The sequence below is a fragment of the Cornus florida genome, unplaced genomic scaffold (assembly GCF_030987335.1).
Source record: "Cornus florida cultivar Cherokee Brave unplaced genomic scaffold, ASM3098733v1 CherokeeBrave_3.0.0_Hap2_Chr06, whole genome shotgun sequence".
NCBI classification, from domain to species: Eukaryota; Viridiplantae; Streptophyta; class Magnoliopsida; order Cornales; family Cornaceae; genus Cornus; species Cornus florida.
In genome coordinates this window covers 41,178,292-41,193,584 of record NW_026775576.1, presented here as the reverse complement: position 1 = coordinate 41,193,584, position 15,293 = coordinate 41,178,292, and the positions used below count along the sequence as shown (strand labels likewise).

At 35.9% G+C, this 15,293-nt stretch overlaps 1 pseudogene; it reads left to right on the top strand.

The window, feature by feature from the left end:
• The first annotated feature begins 14,713 nt into the window (after positions 1-14,713).
• Positions 14,714-14,825, top strand: LOC132315132 (U2 spliceosomal RNA; annotated as a pseudogene).
• Positions 14,826-15,293: the final 468 nt, after the last annotated feature.

The following is a 15,293-nucleotide window of genomic DNA, read 5'->3' as shown; positions in this document are numbered from 1 at the left end:
GGTGGATAACAGCCCCTTTTCACTAAATAGCCGGGATTCTAGCTGTAACGACCCGGTCATTTGCCTTTCTTTCCTTTTTTCTTGAAATTTTACGAATGAATTTTTTTCGTTTAATTTTCTTTTCTGAGCTCTGTTTCATGTCGCTTAGTGTCATCTCGAGTGCTTGGAATTGGTTCCTGAGACTCTTTTCCGTGGATTGACAACTTCCTTTGAGGACCGAGTCATTTTCACATTTTTTGTTTTTCGACACTATGCGCTATTTCATCCTTTTCCTATTCTGTCTTATCTCCGTTTGTCAGTTTTTGGCACAACCTCACTTCTCATGCTCGGAGTTGGTTTTTGACTTCACGTGCCTCCATCTTGAGTGGTTTCCACGAAATACGTATCTTTACTTTTGCAAGAAAGTACTCTGGTTGCTCCCGGTGTCCATAGGGGCATGGATGCAAAGTTCTTTGAAATTATTTTCTTTTCTTGGGGTATTTTTTGTAAATATCTTTTGAAGATATTTTATTTCAGGGGTTTTTAAGAAAATGTTTTTGGAAGATGTTTTCATTCTGGGCCATAAGTGCAGTTTTCACTTTTTGGAGAGGCCATTGTGCAATTAATGAAAGTTATTGTAAAATGTCTTATTTTGAGCCTGGATCCTCGTACGGGATTCATTTTCACATTTTGTCGAGTTGTGTACTCTTGGAATTTCCTCCTGGTCGATGTTTTCCAGTTTCAGGGTTTCTGGCCCCGGTTTTCGCTAAACTTGTTTTGGGCATAACTTTCTGCTCGGGACTCAATTTTTGACGCCGTTTCTTCTGTTGTTCATATTTTATCATTTTGAATCTTTTTTATTCACAAAGTTTTGCCATTTGAATGAGTATGCTCAAATTTTACTTTTTCGGACCTGGCGGAGTCCGTTCAGGGCACTTTTGAGATTTCTATAAAAGGGGGGTGAGATATTTCATTTTTCATCTTCTCCCCTCTTCATGCATGACCTGGAGCTCCCATGGCAACCTAAGGGGTGCTGCCATCTTCTCTCTCCTCTTTTGGTTCACTTTTCCTTGATGGAAAGTGTTCAGCCTTAACGTTTGTTGTTCCCCTCGCCGTGCTCTACCTTTCCCCCTTATTAGAATTCAGTTTTGACCATTTCTTGAGTTTGGTTTTGGGGTCAGGTTATGATTTTGATGGGGCTTTCATGGGGGTTATGTTCACGGCGTTGTCCCCGACAAAACCTAGTAGTTTCGTCAGATTCGGAGCCGTTCCATTTTGATGGCATTTGAGATTTTCATCTCAAATTGAGATAGGGGATATTTTAGGTTTAAATTCTTGTTATATAGCATGCTTGTGATGCTTATACTACTTATTTGCATGATTAAATATAAAATCTAGAGATTTTATTATTTATTTTTCTTGTATGGGATCTAATTTTCCCGGTTGCTCATGACTTGGTTTAAACATGTAGCATGATTTTATATTGCCCCTTGATATGCTCATTGTCGTGTATTAAAATTGGAACATTTGAATAAGTATTAAAGAATTTATTTAATATTTATCTTAGGTGAAAGATTAATTCACATGGCCTTAACTAGCTTGAAATTAATATGTGTTAGCATATTATATTAGGCCTTAGCATGCTCTTCAACATAGTTGAATTTGAAAGTAATTGGAGGTGTTTTGAAAATTAGTAATTATTAATTAATTTGATTAATTAATTTGCTCCGAATGCGCTATTCACTCCATTTGAATTCCGACTTGATAATCTTGATCTACATGCCATATAGCTTCACATATATTTGATTTAGAATATTCGGTGAGGTTTTGAAACCTTTCATTTAATTAATTTTCTTATTTAAGATTTAATCCTCATGGTGATATACAACTTGGAATTGAATTGTGGCATGCTAGAAAATTAAGCATAGGTATAGTTGTTCACATATATTAAATTGGGATTAATTGCATGAGAATTGCAACTTTTAATTTATATTTAACTTTAGTGAAAGTTTAATTCACACGGTCTTAAATTGAATAAAATAAACTTGTAATGTGATATTACATTAGTTCTTGGCATGCTTTCCAACATAGGTTAATTTGAAAGTATTTGGTTAAGTTTGAAAATCTAGAGATTTTAATTAAAAGAATTAATTAAAATCTATTTTGTGGTCCCATTAGCTTAATTAAGGTTTTAACTTATGTTTGTATTGGCCATGACTTGTTTACTAGTATATATTAATTGTGGACCATTTGAAGTTGCTTTAGAACCTTGGTAATTAAATTAGCATGATTTAATTAAAGTTCTACTTTGTTGTTCCAACAACCTAATTGAGTTTTAGAATGGATATAGGTGATGACCATACCATGTCCTTTAACATGTATTAAATTGAGGTTATTTGGAATTGAATCAGAATCTAGAGAATTTAATTGTGTTTATCTATTTAAATTCTTTCAATTTGCTCCATGATCTAGTTGTGTTTTAGAAGTGGTTTCTATATTCAAATCATGGACATAGACTTGTTGTATATTCATTTGGTTATGTTTTGAACATTGGATAACATAGTTGCTATGTTTGTATTCGTGATATTATGTTTTCCTTATTGAATATATTGTTACCTTGTGTAATGATTTGCACACTTCGTGTTTAACATCTTTCATGCATAGCGTGTAACGAATCGCACACTGAAGATTCGACATTCATCATATCATATTAGTTGTGGATCTAGAGCATGTATTGTATAGGTTTCCAAATTTGGTTGTGCTTAGTAGATAGTTGATTATCTTGCATATTCCTGTTGATATATGCGTTGTTGCACAACTTGTTGATTTTGGAAACTTGGGGATGTCGTTGTTTGACTATGTCTAGGACGTGGTTCTAGTACGGGGGATAGTCCCTCTATATGGTCTAGTGCGCACATAGGGAGGTTACCCATGGGCTAGTAACCCTAAAGTAACTATGTTGTCGGTATGATCCGACGTGACGTCCGAGTATCCACTTTGTTTGATTCCGCATTTCATTTTCAAGTTGATAACTAGATGATGTTGCAACTTGTTGTTTCTTATTTGTCGTTCCATTTTAAGTTACAGGATGTTAACTTTGCGAAATTATGCTTTATGCGTTGTATTGGAAGTTCCAATGTTGGTTAAATTGCATCGATATTGAAAATCGTGTTTTAACGTTCTAATAAAGCTTAAGATTGATCCTATTAATTCATTTATAACATAGACGTTAGGTGGCATGAACCACTACTGTTATTTTGTGCTTTAGATTCTAAGTTGATGGCTTTGAGAACTTAAACCTTGTTGCATTGTATAACATGCTCTTTTGTTGTTGAATTGCATGGATAATGTGATTCTTGTTAACTTGTATTCAAATATGCTTTTGTCATGTTGTATGGATTACTCTAGACCTAGTTCAATTGTATTGAAAATGCAATTTATGTTAATCTATGCTCAAGCATTCTTCTTGTTGTGTTCTTTGGATTATCCCAACCATGATTCGTTTCATACACGTATGTATATCATGATTCTTGTTGCTTAGACTCTAAGGTAGCTTAGGATGCTCCCCGAGTCTCACTTGGACATAGACGTTAGGTGGCATGAGCCCCTTTAACATGTTTCACCTTAAGGTGATAAATTTGTAAAATGTTAGGTCGATGCATGCTCATCTCCTACGAGTAGCTTTATGTTACTCACCCCTACGATACTGGGGCATATTTCAGGTACGAAGACTTGGTTCGTGAAGCCTACCATTCCTTAGATGTCGTGTAGCTTTCAAGTTTCCATTTCATGCAAATGTTAGCATGAAATGTCATTTTGTTGACTTATATGTCAAAATATGTATATTTGATTCCATGTATGTAATGTGTACATAAGTGCACTCCTTTCAATGTATTTGACATGTATGAGATGAGGCCGGAGGCCAATGACATGTGTATTGTATTCTATATAACTTTTTAACTTCATGAAATATTATGAAAACCTTGAAAAATCGCAAGTCATTGCTTCACCATGGTTGCATCGGGTGTGGGAATTCCATTTTCATTCTTTCATGGGGTCTTATTAATCTTGTATGAAGTGTGACCAAGGGCCAAATGGTCATTTGACTCCATTTTACATTTTTGGATTCCATGTTTTCCATTCCAAGTCCATTTTTACCTTTTTGCCCGTTGGGGGGTCGGATTTTGTATCGGCTATATTTTTAAGCCATAGACCATTGTAGCGTGTCTAAATAGGTAAGTTACGTTTGCGTGCATGGTCGTTTCCGGGCAAAACCTTATCGTTTGTGTTTTGAGCCTCTTGTGAATTCATTTCGCATTTTTTTTGCCTATTCTGATCTAGGGGCATTATGGACCTTTCACATCAGTTTTATTTTCTTCTCTTGACATGGTTGAATAGAAAACATGATTTTAGGGGGGGTTTCTTCTTCGTGTTTTTCCAGAAAATGTCGTCTTGGTACCGGAAATCCCTCGTGAAGTTTCAGCTTTCAGTTTTCATTTAGCAGCTTTATGACCCTCTTGTTCAGTTCTGATCTAGGGGCATTTTTGGAATTTTATAGTGAGTTTTTTTCGATTCCGTTCGCGCTGTCGGGTAGAAAACTCGATTTTAGGGAGGGTTTTCTTCGTGTTTTTCCAGAAAAACTCGTCTTGACCTCCGTTTCAAGCCTCAGTTTCTGGGCAGATCAAAAAAAAAATGTAGCAGCGGCCAAGGGCTGCCACCATGCCATGTCTTTGGGCGCCGGCATGCACGCCGGTGGGCTCGCGCATGGGCGCCGTGTGCGCCATGGCCCCTCGTCGGGCCGCCGCGACGTCAATTCTTCTTTTGGGCTTTTCTTCTTCGTCCGGACTCCGATTCAAGTGAATTTTTTTTTGAACTTGACTAATTTTTCACTGTCTTTCCAACGGTGTGCTCGGTTGCACCCGGTTCTTCCTGAATAATTACCAGTTTACCCTTTTTGCCTTAAGTGCTCGTTTTTCTTCGTCATGCCGTTTCTCCTTCGTCCGGACTTTGAATCATGCGATTCTTGAGTCCATCTTGATTAATTTTTCGTTGTCCTTCCAGCGGTGTGCTCGGTGGCACCCGAATCTATAGTTTTTAGAAATGACTATTTTGCCCCTGGGGGCTTATTTGTCATATTTTTGATCTTTTGCTTCCGCATCAGTTCTTGTTGAGTTCCACGACCTCATGGAAGGTCACTTTGACTTCTTAGAGTCTTGTTTTCTATTTTCGCTTCTGCATTTGGATCCGTTATCGGATCATCCTTACGGTTCATCACAGGACACACTGGCCTAAAAACCAGGGTCGTCACACTAGCCTCATCAAGCACTAAACTTCTCGCGCCGAAAGGTGGAGGGCCCAAACTCTTGGTTAATAATTGAACTTTAAAAAAAAAAAAAAGAAAAAAAAAAGAAAAAGTTGCAAAAGCAAATAAAAAAGTGAGGACTTCTCCCAAATGGTGAGAAGTGGGAAATGATTAGATAGAGGTTGTCTTGATTTGTAGCCTAGTTGATTTGAGCTTGTAAGTCCGTAGGGGTGTTTAAACGCCTAATGCCCTAAAGCCGTCTGGTTTGGGAGTCATTAACCTAATGCTCTACCTCATGAATCACTAGAAAGCTTAATAGATCAACACATTGTACCATGCTTCCATCTTTGATCCTAAAAAAAAAATTAGCGCACCTAGAACAATAAAGCTTTAATAAAAGGTCCACTTTTTGTCTTGATGATCGGTACTAAATTTGTGTGCTAGTTTGAGGGTAAGGATGTGATCATTTCTTTAGTTGGCTAAGATAGCAACATATTTGATGCCAGTCCACTCAAAAAAGATTATAGAGTTGTTTTGATTTGCATGATCATTTTCTTGATGTGTGGAGGACCATACATGCTTACTTGATGTTGAGATTTTGGGAGATTGCTCAGAAATGTTTGAAACATTGTATACTTGAGGTAGTTTTCTCCCAATGCGTGTTTGCAATATTAGTACCTCTTTTGAAATAATGAGCTTAATGTTTATGGGTACCATTTCTGGAAACCCTCATGAGACTTCACTCGTCCACTAGGGGTAACCTAGGGGTTTAAAAGGCTTGTTGCATATGCTAAGTGCAATCGTATTCCCTACGAAAGTGGCGTTATCCATTTATTATTTTCTAGATTCATACTTGTATAGTTGTTCATTTCATTCCTTTATTTTCTAGTTCATTGCTAGGGACTAGCAATATTAAGTTTGGGGGTGTGATGAGCGCTGAAAAGTACGTATTTAAACCCCTTAAGCTTAGGTATTCTAGTACCTTTATCTATTTTACTTTACCGTTTTAGATTGATTTCGTAATATTTCCATTTTCAGGCACTTATCCCGAAAATAAGCTAACTTAGCCAAATAAGAGCTTAATTGAAGCAATTTTGGGATTAAACAAAGAAAGGAGCAAAGTGGAGAAAAAAAGAAGTAAAATGAAGCCAAATGTGGGAAGAAGCAAAGTTCGATCGATCCAACTTCAATGTTCGATCGACCGAACACTGATCGATCTCAGTACTTCAAGATAGATCTAAACCTTGACCCAAAGCAGAAAGTCCAAAGTTCGATCGATCCAACACCACCCTTCGATCGATCGAACACTTTTGTCCTTATTCAAATGATTGATCTTATCCACAGCTGTACCACCTACTAACCACTTTTGTCCTTTTCCCAAAAATATCTCCCAAAATATCTCGGATTTGTCTTTTCCCAAAAAGCTCAACCAGTTGGATTGATCCAGCCTCAGTTCGATAGATCTCAGCCAAGTTCGATTGATCCAAGTCCAAGGTTCGATCGATCGAACTTCCTCCAGTGCGAAAAAGTTAAAAAGCCAGCTTGTTCAATCCGTCTTCTATCCAATCATTAGAGAATATTCTTTGCACGACCCCAGCTCATTTGGTGTGTCGCTTGACCTACTTATAAAAAGAATATGATGCACTTTTTGAGCCAAGAAGAAAAATATACAATTCTAGGGATTATTCTCAAAGGAGGCAAACTTTTGTGTAGAAGAAAAGAGGAGGAGGCTAGAGACACCATTGGAGACTCTTCGTCAACCAAGGAGCAAATCTCAACCATGGAGTTAGCCCTTGAGGGTTGGAGCAACATCACCATGAGTGGCTAGACATCCTCTTGGGGCTAGAGTTAGCCCCAAGCATGCTTTCTTTATCTTAATCTTGTGTATTATTGAGGGATTAGTGTTGTAATTAATGTTTTGATACTTTGATATATATAGATCTTGATTGTTCAATGATTTATGTGGTTAAATACTTTCAATTGATCATTTCAGTCTATTCATATGTCTATGTATGTTAGAATAGATGTTTATGTGCTTGTCTCTAGATTTTGTGTTATTGATGCATGTCTATGTGTATTGATGCTATAGATTTAGAGATTGTCAAAACATAGTGCTTAATGGAATGCTCTTGTGATTTTCTTGATGGTTCATACTTATTCCTTGATGGATTGTGCCTCTCCCTTAGTTTATTTTCATGCTAGTAGTGTAGATGTAGTGTAGTTGTAGTGTAGCGTTAAATGGGAGGACAATATATGCTTGTTGTTTGATGATCCATGCTTTTGAATGCAAGTAGCATATGTCTCTAACCTTGTGTTGTATTTGGATTGTGAGCTTAATAAAAAAATTAATGACTTGTTTTGATCTATTGTGCCTTTCACATGCTATTTAGACAATAATGCTTCATTGCTTAGATATATTGTACCTTTCACATGATGTTTAGACAATACATGCTTGACTAGCCATCCTTGCTTGTTGAATCAACCAAACACACACATACACCAATATTGCAACACACCATTTTCCCTCATTAGTCACTTGTCAATGGTATAGAAATGCATTGCTTGGTGGTGATCTCTAAACCCCAAGACTCTTCTCTCTCTTACTTACTCCTAGTTGTATTCTTTTGTTATCACTTAGTTTAATTTAGTTGCTTTCTAGTTTAACCAACCAACAAACCTATTGTTTGATCACTCGACCTACTAGCCCTAATAGCGATTCCACAACCTTATTCGACCCTCACAATCCCTTGGGACGATCCCTACTCGCCCTAGCTATATTTATAGTGAAAGGTAGTAGTGGCTTTTATAAATGTAAAACTTGGCCCTCGCCTTAATGCACATTCTCAAACTTGATGGCAATGCGGCAGACCAATCATCGTTCCACTGTGTTAGTTGACAGGACATGAAACCATGTAGGATTTAACTGTTTTAGTTAATCCATTCCGTATGTATGAATAGGTAGGGATTGGCGTTGTGACCTAATCCATCCCTCCGTATGACACTGTCCTATACCGATGCATACATGTAAATGATCCGTAAATGATGCAACATTATAAGCAGTGCAACAAATAAAGTCTACAGTATCCATATAGTTGATAAACACATAATTTAAACAAGTCATCAACTAAAAATCCAGAATCCATCCATGTAATTAAACGAGACAAAGTTTACTACTTCGTCAAGTTAAAATCCAGAATCCATCCATGTAATTAACGAGGCAAAGTTTAATGTTTCATCAAGTTAAAATCCAGAATCCATCCATGTCATTGATACTTTAATTTATCTAACTTAAAGTTCAACTAACCCCTAATACAGTCCAGCAGTTAACAACATTATCAATAGTAAAGTGTCAATTTATAAATTTGAGATGGATAAAATATAACTTAAGAAATCCACAGCTCTAACCAATAATTGAAGAAACAGACAGAACAGTTCAACGATTAAAATAACAACCTCTATTTAATTAATGAAACCTAATTTGCTAGTTCCTTAATTAAGATCAAACCTTTGCACAAATAAGGTCTAACAATTACATGACCCTATCACACATCCAAAATAGATTTTTAAAACATAAATCAGTCATGTACATTGCTACATCAACTTACGCAATTAAATTCTCTCCGTTCGTTAACAATATACGACTTGTTCTGAATCCTCTATACTATTCAAGATCCTTAGCATGAAATTCAAATTATGCATCTTAATGGTTTTAATACATCATGACTTAAAGTTTAGAACCCTGATAACATCCACAACAAATTCTGGAACCCCATTTGTCCCAACAGTATGCTAAAACACCAAGAAACACACTGGAACAAGAGAACCTGCTCTCAAAATTGGAGAGCAGGCTCACAAAAACCATGGAGCCACCTCCTAGAAGGGTAGAGCCGGCTCTACCTCTCCTAGAGCCGGCTCTATAATGGGGGGAGCCGGCTCTTTGCATTCCAGAGTCGGCTCTCCCTCTTTGAGAGCCTTCTCTCTTCTATTGTTGTTCCGTCTGACTACCAGCTTTGTCTCCGACCATTCTTGACCCTTTGTTCACCTTAATACTGAACCTAAGAGTCCTATTTATACCCTACCTCATCCCCATGACTTGTTCACAAAAGTTCAGATCAAATACAGTGTTTAAAACCTTAACCGATTAAACATGCTTCCACTCCAAACCGGAAACCACACATACAGACATCTGATTTATCATATAACAAGCATGTATAATTTAATTAATGATCAATTAAAACCTAGAGATAGTCTAAGGATGCATAGAATACAGCCAACGGGAGAGAGAAAGGAAAGAACTTGCCTTAACAGTTTTGGATTCAAAACTCTGTTGCCGTCGTTCTAAGTTTTTCCGGCGATCCAATTCACCGTTAAATCTCCTATTGCTCCATCTTCCCTTATCCTACGTCCGTCCTTTAAGCCACGGTCAAACCCTCACTAAAGTGGCTCTGTTTGTTTCTCGCAACCTCTCTCTGTTCCCCTCTGTTTTCTCTCTATCAACTGTACATGTATAGGGTTTTAAACCCTTTTGAGAGTATAACAATATATATATATATATATATATATATATATATATATATATATATATATAAGCACCAAGGAACCCTAAATCCTAACCTCCGATGGAAAACCTAATTAACCTTACAATTTAATACACTAATAATATAAATTTAATTAACTCATTTAATTAAAATAACAAAGCGTTTAAACAATTAAAAACGAATTTAATTCAATTAAAGAAAATAAACTACAATTAAAAAATTAATTAAAACAAACCACTAATCAATTTAAAATCTGACACCTACACACATATCTACAAAATCAAATTAAAATTGCACATAAAATAAAATTTAAATTCCAATCGTATCCTTTTGAAAACTAGGGGTATTACAAACTCTGTAAAATCTGGGACTTAGAACAGAAGTTTTGGATCCTTAACAAAGATGATTGGAATGATCAGAGGACGTCGAAGACGAAGAAGAAGGAGCAGAATAGGTTGAGAGCCGGCTCCCAAGGGCATGGATCTCAGGGTGAGAGCCGGCTCCATGGAAGAGGGAGCCGGCTCCCTCAAGCCGAGAGCATGCTCTTTTAATTGAGAGCATGCTCTATTCGGTTGGGAGCTAGCTCTTTTAATTGAGAGCATGCTCTATTCGTTTGGAAGCTTGCTCTTTTAGTTGAGAGCATGCTCTATTAGTTTGGGAGCTTGCTTTTTTAGTTGAAAGCATGCTCCATTAGTTTGGGTGCTTGCTCTTTTAGTTAAGAGCATGCTCTATTAGTTTGGGAGCTTGCACTTTTAAGTGAGAGCATGCTCCATTAGTTTGAGAGCTTGTTCTATTGAGGATAGAGCTTGCTCTCTCAAAACGAGAGCATGCTCCATCGCTGGGAACTTGTAGATTTTGGTTTTTAAAGGTTCTGTTTGACTGTTAGGATGATTCCAATAATGTTTAATTTAGTTTGGATGATTTATATGATTTAAATAAACTGGATTAATAACCGGAATACATACTATGATTATATGTTATGGACTTGAAAAATATGAAGTTTTAAATCAATTTGCATATTGTTAACTAAGGATTTCATTACTTAATATTATTTAGCAATTTAGATGGATGAATATTGGAATTAAACTAATTTAATCAATTAATTGGATTTAAATAGTTTAATTACGTCCTGGAGGTTAAAACAATCTTTTTGAGATGCATGTTAATTTATTATTGTAAAAATTAAATGCATGCTACTTAGAGTTGTTATTTTGCTTAATTATATGCAAGGATATATATATGATTTTTATCATGTATTGTGGATTTATTTGATGTACTGTTTTAAGTGTTGCATCATTTATGGATCACGTGGATTATATGCACCGGTATGGGACGGTGGCATATTAGGGATGGATTTGATCAAAACGTTAATTCTTACTTATTCATACACATGGAATGGATTAACTAAAATAGTTAAATCCTACATGGATTCAAGTCAGATCAACTAATAAGTTGAATGACTAACTGGATTATCTGTTACTCATATTTTATTTCAGATCAATGAAAAATTGAATGACATACTCTGGTTTGGATGGACTTTAAATATATATCGATGGTACTATGATATGAGCTTGAGTCTCAAAGTCGACGGTTAAGGAGCGTATATGCAGTGGGATGCGTAGCTAGCTATGATAAGTAGTGGTGTACCCTGTTAGGCTTAGGTACACATGCCCACTTCAGGTGCGATTTGCATGTTGCCTTCTATTCAAGTTGAGTCCCTCTTTGTAGTCCAGTGAATGTCTTAGTGTGGATATATATATATATATATATATATATATATATATATATATATATATATATATATATTTATGGACTAAATAGTTATTGTTGAGTTATCTAGGATGTATCTGCGTATCGGGTCTCTGCTTGGATTGTAGTTAGAGTAAAACTTATTTGTGGGCCTGACCCACTATCATTTTTCAAGTATTCGACAGGAGTAGGGATTGTTCGTGCTGAGCAGGGATCATCTTCTTCATTCTTTTAGATTAATTACCTAGAAGTTTTCTTTATGTTTCAGTGTTCTAATATAGTCACTTGATCAGTTGGGTTTTTCTAGGGGTCCACATAATATGGATTCCCGAGTTGTATTTGTATTGGAGGTTTGGATGTACCAGAATAGTTCTTATATATAAAATTTATTCTGAGATTTTCATCATTGGATTATCATTTTAGTTTTCTTTCAGCAATTTTATTTATTCCTATTTATCATAATTGTATTCTGTGTTCGATTATTTCCATTTGTTTTTGATATCCTTGGGTATTCGGGTGTGGACCTGGCCAACCCGCATCCGAAAATTCGGGGGTATCACAAGTTCTAAAAAAGAAGGTGGAAATTGTCAAAAAGATGATGTCACCCTGGGAAGGTCCATACAGAGTTGCAGAAGCCATAGGAAAGGGGGCATACAATTTAGAGGCTATGGCTGGAAGATTGGTCAACAAACCATGGAATGCCACATCTTTAAAAAGGTACTACCAGTAAAGATTGAATTACATTCTGAACAATGTTCATTTAGAATTACGTTCCTATAAAAAGAATTCATTTGGTTTCGAAAGCTGATTGAGCAAGGAACACTTAACTAAGTAAAGTGACAAATGGCACTATGAGCCGATTGCCAAACACTTGCACAAAGTAAAAAAAAAAAAAAGTCTGGTGGCAAGTGGCATTCTAGCTGAGTGTCGAACACTTAGTCAAGTAAGTGGCAAATGGCACTATGAGCAGAATGTCAAACACTTGCACAAAGTAAAAAAGTCTGGTGGCAAGTGGCATTCTAGTCGAGCGCCAAACATTTAGCCAAGTAAGTGGCAAATGGCACTATAAGCCGAACGCTAAACACTTATACAAAGTAAAAAAAAAGTTTGGTGGCAAGTGGCATTCTAGCCGAGCATCAAGTACTTAGCCAAGTAAGTGGTAAATGGCACTATGAGCAGAACGCCAAATACTTGCACAAAGTAAAAAAGTCTGGTGGCAAGTGGCATTCTAGCCAAGCGCTAAGCACTTAGCCAAGTAAGTGGCAAGTGGCACTATGAGCCGAACGCCAAACACTTGCACAAAGTAAAAAAAAAAAGTCTGGTGGCAAGTGGCATTCTAGCCGAGCGCCAAGCACTTAGCCGAGTAAGTGGCAAATGGCACTATGAGCCGAACACTAAACACTTGCAAAAAATAAAAATCAAAGGGAAAAATTAAATTGTCAGTTCACTTAAACATAGATTGGAGTATGAGTACTTTGCAAAATAAAGTTATCTTTTCATTCATCATTAAAGAGTTCTTAATATACATGAAATGATATTGAAATAAAAAGAAACAAGTGCAAAAGCTAGCAGAACTCTATTCTGTCACATCTTCCCTTAGACCTGATCCATTGTCCGTTCCGCCATCATTGGCTGCCCCGTCACCACCAGCCAGTTTTTTGTCTCCTTCCCTATTATTGACTGTTTCCTCGTCTCTGGAGGGAGAGTTTAGATGAATGACTCATCAGCAGGTAGAGCTCTGTCAGTTGCAACAATGGCTGGAGGAACAATGGTGGTTAGGGGAGAGATATTCAGAGGACGAATAGGGGGGATGGCCCCAAAAGTGGCAATCTCATTGCACTCAATGAATATATTCTCAGCAGGAACAGAAAGGGGATCCTTGTAGACGCTCGAAGGGGTCAATGCCTAAGGAAGTGTCAAGGACATCCGGACCTGCATAAGAGCTCGATTCACCTTCGGGAGGAGATTGGTCAATAAAACCATCCCTATACCCCTCGGTATACCTGAGAACCCCAATCCGAGAGAAACGAGCGTGAAGAGCATTCATGCCACCATCAACTTTGCCTATGACATTGAGCAGAGCGGTGCATTCGTTCGAGAATTTTTCCTCTGAAATGGAATGGGTCAACCGTTCTGCAACTAAAGTGCGCTGAAGGTCCCCCTTCTCAGCTTTCAGAGAATCTCTCTCGATCTGCATGACGTCCTTCTCAATCTTCAGGACATCTAGTTCATCATGAAGAGAGTCTCGCTCATTCTTCGGAGCATCCCTCTCAGCTTTTAGAGCGCCTATCTCATTCTCTGATTCATTCAGCTTAGCCAACAGCTCTGAGTTTTTACCTTCAGTTGCCCTTTCTGCTTAGACAGATCTGTTAAGGCTAATAGAGAGGGCTTTAATCCTCTTGTTTGCCATTTCAAGATTTCTTTGAAAGTGTAATACCCTTACTTTTAAAAGGATAGTTTCGGTATTTAATTAATTGTGTTAATTGCATTTTTAAATTATTTATTTGATTAATTGGCTATTTGTTTATTTGTTTAATTTAATTAAGTGTTTAAATGTAAATTGTGTGCTTATTTGATTAATTTGTATTTAAATGATTTAATTGATTTGTTTGCTTATATGATGATGTGTATTTTGTGTAATTAATTGTTAAATTAAAATATTTTATTTTATGTTTTATATATAAGGGAGTTGGATTTGGATAGTAGTCATGGACCAACCAGTGGGTCGTATGAACTATTTGGATAGGAGTATTGGTGGGTATGGGTTATTACCCATGAATAGTTATACATATATAAATGGATATATATGTATATAAGGATAGTTTATTAGTATTATTATTATTATTGTTAAATAATTTATAATAATGATATTATTTAATTAGCCAGTATATATATCTATACTATTATTAAATATGCAAAGTGTTTTAGTATTTCAATATTTCAGTATTTCAGTATTTATTTATTAATATAAAAAAAAAAAAAAGAGTTTTTATAAACAAAAAATTACCTAAAAATTATTTAAAGAGTTTAATTCAAATTACAAATTACCTAATGAAATTCATTTTTCTTGTCCCACATTGGTTTTAAGTAAAAAGAATTACATGAAAGCCTCTTATAAAACTATAGACCTACAGAAATAATAATCACACCTTTCTTGGCCTTTTGGCTAAGATCAAGTGTAGTACTAAATTTTTTTGTGTCGGCCTTCTGGCTAACATTTCTTGATCTTTTGACTAAGATCAAGTGTAGTACTACTTTCACGGCTTTTTGCCTTTCAATATTTATTTATTAATATAAAAAAAGAGTTTTTATAAACAAAAAATTACCTAAAAATTATTTAAAGAGTTTAATTCAAATTACAAATTACCTAATAAAATTTCATTTTTCTTGTCCCACATTGGTTTTAAGTAAAAAAGATTATATGGAAGCCTCTTATAAAACTATAGACCTAAAGAAATAATAATCATACTTTTTTCAGCCTTTTGGCTAAGATCGAGTGTAGTACTAAATTTTTTTGGGTCAGCCTTTTGGCTAACATTTCTTGGTTTTTTGGCTAAGATCAAGTGTAGTACTACTTTCTTGGCCTTTTGGCTTTCAGTATTTATTTATTAATATAAAAAAAAAAAGTCTTTATGAACAAAAATTACCTAAAAATTATTTTAAAAGGTTTAATTCAAATTACAAATTACCTAATAAAATTTATAAAAATTAATTTAAAGAGTTTA